This window comes from Tachypleus tridentatus, chromosome 12 (genome assembly GCF_004210375.1).
Source record: "Tachypleus tridentatus isolate NWPU-2018 chromosome 12, ASM421037v1, whole genome shotgun sequence".
NCBI classification, from domain to species: domain Eukaryota; kingdom Metazoa; phylum Arthropoda; class Merostomata; order Xiphosura; family Limulidae; genus Tachypleus; species Tachypleus tridentatus.
Genome location: NC_134836.1, coordinates 80,623,900 through 80,629,899, shown reverse-complemented (window position 1 = coordinate 80,629,899; position 6,000 = coordinate 80,623,900).

Sequence of the window (6,000 nt, the reverse complement as noted above, 5' to 3'; positions counted from 1 at the left end):
TAACTTGGCTTTCCTTTAGTCTCTCAGTGATAATAGGTATAGAGCGTATTTACTCTAGTATGCCAGTAATATTTAGTGATTAGTGCTGTTTACTAAATGTCTTTCCTCTAGTCTGTCAATAATAGTTAGTGATGAGTGCTGTTTACTTGCTAATTTTCCTATAGTCTGTCAGTAATAGATGTTGATGAGTGCTGTTTACTTGCTCGTCTTTCTTCTTGTCTGTCATTAAACTTGTTATTAGTGCTGTTTACTAGCTGTCTTTCCTTCAATTTGTCAGTAATAGTTGTTTATGTGGGCAGTTTACTAGCTGTCCTTCCTCTGGTTTGTAAGTAATAACTGGTGGTGAGTGCTGTTTAATAGCAGTCTTACCTCTGTACTGTCAGTAATAGTTGTTGAAATGTGCCGTTTACAGATGTTTTTCCTCTAGTCTGTAATTAATAACTGTCTTTCCTCTAGTCTGTCAGTAATAGTTGGTGATGAATGCTGTTTACTAATTGTCTTTCATCTAGCCTATCCTTTGTAGTTGGAGATGAGTGCTATTTACTACAGTTACGACAGAAAGTGTTCGTATCCCTGCGTCGTGAGTAGTTATTTCCTCATAACGTAAAAATTATCACGATTAGGATAAGGAAAGTAGAGTATATTATAAATATTATACTAATACACATCTACATAAATTTTTATGTAAATTTAATGACAAATAAACTGTTTATAAACAAATAACCAAACATAGGAGGGGCAGAAAGTGTTTGTGCGTCTACTTTAATGGTCAGTTGTGTAGCCTTTCAGGTGAATTACTTGGCGCAATCCTCATAGCCGTCCATGATCGTTTGACAATACTCGACTGGTATTTTCTTCCATTCCTCTTTACAGAACGCCTCCAACTCTTGCAAGTTTTTCGGATGACGCTGATGAACCGTGGTCTTCAATTCATGCCAAACGTTTTCAATTGGGTTGAGATCGGGTGATTGCGATGGCCACTCCAGAATGCTTATATGGTTCCTCTGCAACTAGAATTGCACATATTTCGACGTGTGCTTAGGGTCATTGTCGTGCTGGAAGATCACACGACGCCCAAGCCACAAGTTCCGAGCATCATTCTTGATATAAGTGCCTAATATACCAACGTACTCTCCTTTTTTCATGATTCCGTTGACGCGGTGAAGGCTGCCTACACCAGAAGAGCTGAAGGAACCCCATAGCATGATCGAGCCACCTCCGTGTTTAACTGTAGGGACGGTGTTCTTTAAAAGATTTCGTTCCCCCTTCTTACGGTAAATATAGCGAACATCATTGTGGCCGAAAAGCTCGATTTTAGCCTTGTCTGACCAAAAATACTCTTCCAATAAGTGAAGGGTTTATCTACATACTTTCTTGAACACCTCAATCGTGAACAGGCTTTAAATATGGAGTTCTACGAGAACGGTATGCTTTGAACCCAGAAGAGCGTAACATGTTCGTAACTGTAGAGGTGCTTACTTCAATCCCAGTTTCCCTTACCAGTTTTTGTATGTCATTACGTGTTAAACGAGGGTTCCTACTAACTTATCTGAGAACCTTCCTGGAATTTTGGTGGGGCGTCCGGAACGAGGGAGGTTAGCAGTTGATCCTGTAAGCTTAAACTTGGCAATTATGCTTTGAACAGTAGATTTTGGCGCATTAAGTTGTGTAGCAATATCGGAAAGAGACACACGAGACTTGTATTTTACAATAATTCGGTTTTTTAAATAATTGGACAGTTGTTTTCTGTTCGCCATGATGACCAAGCAGATAATGACGGAGACGACGCTAAATTGCCGGAAGTACTGTTTTGCTGGCTAAATTCCAATAATTATGAATCCAGTGTCTAGTTCTGAAATGATATAATGTAGTTTACTCGCCAAACTAAACAAAATTTTTACGGGAATATCAGTTTTTTCACACGTTCTGAACTGTACGAACACTTTCTGTTCCTCCTATTTTTGGTTATTTGTTTATAAACACTTCATTTGTTGTTTAATTTACATATAAATTTATGTATATGTGTGTTATTATAATATTTATAATAAGTTATACTTCTACTAGCCTAATCGTGATACTTTTTAAGTTATCCAAAAAGGATAACTTGGGAACACTTGGGACGCAGGGGTACGAACACTTTCTGTCGTAACTATAGCTGTCTTTCGTCCAGTCTGTGAGTAATTGTCGGTGATGTGTGCTGTTTAGTATCTTGTCTTTCTCTAGTCTGTTAGTAATAGTTCGTGATTGGTGGTGTTTACTAGCTGTCTTTCCTCTAACCTGTCAGTGATAGTAGGTGGTGAGTGAGTTCTTCTAGTTGTCTTTCATCTAGATTGTCAGTAATAGTTGGTGATGAGTGCTATGTTTTCGCTGTCTCTAATTTGTCAGTGGTAACTGTTTACCAGCTGTCTTTCCTGCAGTTTCTCAGTAATAGTTGGTGATGAAGGTTTTTATAGCTGTCCTTCCTCTAGTCTGTCATTGATAGTAAGTGGCGAGTGCTGTTTTCTAGCTGTTTTGCCTCTACTCTCTTAGTAATTGTTGCAGATGAGTGCTGCTTACTTGCTTATTTTTTTTTTACGCTGTCAGTACTAGTTGTGATAAGTTTTGTTTACTTGCTTTCTTTCCTCTAGTTTGTCAGTAACAATTGATGATGAGTGCTGTTTATTTGCTTGTCTTTCATCCAATCTATCAGTAATAGTTGGTAATGAGTACTATTTGGTAGCTGTCTTTCCTCTAAGCTGTCAGTATTGTCTGGTGATGAGTGCTGTTTACTAATTATATTTCCTGCACTCTGTCAGTAATAGTTGGTGATGAGTGCTGTTTACTAACTTCTGTTTTTCTAGTGTGATGAGTGCTGTGTACTAGCTCTCTTTCCTCTAGTCTATGAGTAATAGTTGGTGGTGAGTGCTGTTTCATAGCTTTCTTACCTCCGGATTATCAGTAATAATTGATGCTATGTGCTGTTTAGCAGATTTTTTCCTCTAGTCTGTTTGTAATAATTGTATATAAATACTCTTTACTTGCTTTTCTTTCTTCTACTCTGTCAATAATTGTTGGGGAAGAGTGCTGTTTACTAGCTCCATTTCCTATAGTATGTCACTGACAGTTGGTGATGAGTGCTGTTTACTTGTTTATCTTTCCACTAGTCTTTCAGTAAAAGTTGGTTTTGATGGTGTATACTAGCTTGTCCTTCCTCTAACCTGTCAGTAATAGATGGCGAGCTGCACTGTTTATTAGCTGTATTTAATATAGCTTATGAGTTATAATTGGTTCTTAGAGCTGTTTACTATCTTGTCTTTCCACTAATCTGTCGGTAATAATAAGTGGCGAGTATCTTTTACTAGCTGCTTTTCCTTTAATATGTGATTAATAGTTGGTGATGAGAACTGTTAACTAGCTGTCTTTCCTCTAGTCTGTCAGTAATAGTAGGTCATGAGGGCTGTTTACTTCTTGTACTTTCACTAGTCTGCGAGTAATAGTTTTTGATAAGTGCCGTTTACTAGCTTTATCCTTTAGTCTGTCAGTAATAGTTGGTGATGAATGCTGTTTACTAATTGTCTTTCGTCTAGCCTATCCTTTGTAGTTAGAGATGAGTGCTGTTTACTAGCTGTCTTTCGTCCAGTCTACGAGTAATTGTTGGTGATGAGTGCTGTTTAGTATCTTGTCTTTTTCTAGTCTGTTAGTAATAGTTGGTGATGAGTGTTGTTTACTAGTTGTCTTTCCTCTGGTATGTCATTAATAGTTGGTGATGAGTGGTGTTTTCTTGGTGTCTTTTTTTCTAGTCTGTCAGTAATATTAGGTTGTAAGAGCTGTTTGTTAGCTATCTTTTCTCCAGTCTATGTGTAATAGTTGACGATATGTACTGTTTACCCGCTGTCTTTCTCTAGTCTGTTAGTAATAGTTGGTGATGAGTGTTGTTTACTAGTTGTCTTTCCTCTGGTATGTCATTAATAGTTGGTGATGAGTGGTGTTTTCTTGGTGTCTTTTTTTCTAGTCTGTCAGTAATATTAGGTTGTAAGAGCTGTTTGTTAGCTATCTTTTCTCCAGTCTATGTGTAATAGTTGACGATATGTACTGTTTACCCGCTGTCTTTCTCTGGTCTGTTAGTTATTGTTGATGATGAGTGTGGTTTACTAGTTGTCTTTCCTCTACTCTGTTAGTAAGAATGGGTGGTGAGTGTGGTTTACTACCTGTCTTTCCTCTACTCTGTTAGTAAGAATGGGTGGTGAGTGTGGTTTACTACCTGTCTTTCCTCTACTCTGTTAGTAAGAATGGGTGGTGAGTGTGGTTTACTACCTGTCTTTCCTCTACTCTGTTAGTAAGAATGGGTGGTGAGTGTGGTTTACTACCTGTCTTTCCTCTACTCTGTTAGTAAGAATGGGTGGTGAGTGTGGTTTACTACCTGTCTTTCCTCTACTCTGTTAGTAAGAATGGGTGGTGAGTGTGGTTTACTACCCGTCTTTCCTCTACTCTGTTAGTAAGAATGGGTGGTGAGTGTGGTTTACTACCCGTCTTTCCTCTACTCTGTTAGTAAGAATGGGTGGTGAGTGTGGTTTACTACCTGTCTTTCCTCTACTCTGTTAGTAAGAATGGGTGGTGAGTGTGGTTTACTACCTGTCTTTCCTCTACTCTGTTAGTAAGAATGGGTAGTGAGTGTGGTTTACTACCTGTCTTTCCTCTACTCTGTTAGTAAGAATGGGTGGTGAGTGTGGTTTACTACCTGTCTTTCCTCTACTCTGTTAGTAAGAATGGGTGGTGAGTGTGGTTTACTACCTGTCTTTCCTCTACTCTGTTAGTAAGAATGGGTGGTGAGTGTGGTTTACTACCTGTCTTTCCTCCAGACTGTCAATAATAGTTGGTGATGAGTGTTATTTACTAAATGTCTTTCCTCTACTCTGTTAGTAAGAATGGGTGGTGAGTGTGGTTTACTACCTGTCTTTCCTCTACTCTGTTAGTAAGAATGGGTGGTGAGTGTGGTTTACTACCTGTCTTTCCTCCAGACTGTCAATAATAGTTGGTGATGAGTGTTATTTACTAAATGTCTTTCCTCTAGTCTGTCAGTAGTAATAGTTGGAGATGAGTGTTCTTTACGAATCGTCTTTCAACTACTTTGTCAGTAAAAGTTGATGAAGAGTGCTGTTTACTTGCTTGTTTTCCACTAGTTTGTCTGTGTTTAGTAGCTTGTTTTTCCTCTAGTCTGTAAGTAATAGTTGGTAATGAGTGGTGTTTTCTAGCTGTCTTTCCTCTAATCTGTTAGTAACAGCAGCTGATGAGTGCTTTTAACCAGCTGTCTTCCTTCTAGTCTGTCAGTAATAGTGGGTGGTGAGTGTTGTTTTTAGCCGTCTTTACTCCAGTCTGTCAGTAATACTTGGTGATGAGAGGTGTTTACTAGATGTCTTTTCTTTAGTCTGTCAGTAATAATAGGTGGTGAATGCTGTTTCCTACCTGTCTTTCCTTTAGTGTGTCAGAAATCCTAAGTGATGAGTGTTCTTTACTAGCTGTGTTTTCTCTTGCATATCACTAATAGTTAGTGATGACTGACGTTTACTAGCTGGCTTTCCACTAGTCTATGACTAATAGTAGGTGTTAAGAGCTCTTTTCTAGCTGGCTTTCCCCTAGTCTGTCAGTAATAGTTGATACGTGCTGTTTATCAAAAGTCTTTCCTCTCCTCTGTGTTTAATACGAGTCTAACACAAGTCTATTATAATACTTGATGATGAGTACTAATTATTAGCTGTCTTTCCTTTCCACTGTCAGTAATAGTTGATAATGAGTGCTGTTTACTAGCTGTCTTTCATCTAGTCTGTCAGTCACAGTATGTGGTGAGTGCTGTTTGTTAGCCGTCCTTACTGTAATCTTTCAGTAATATTTAGTGATGAGTGGTCTTTACTAGCTCTCTTTTTTCTTCTAGTCTGTCAGTAGTAATAAATAGTGACTGCTGTTCACTAGTCTTTCATCCAGTCTGTCACTAATAGTTCGTGATGAGTGCTGTTTACCAACTTC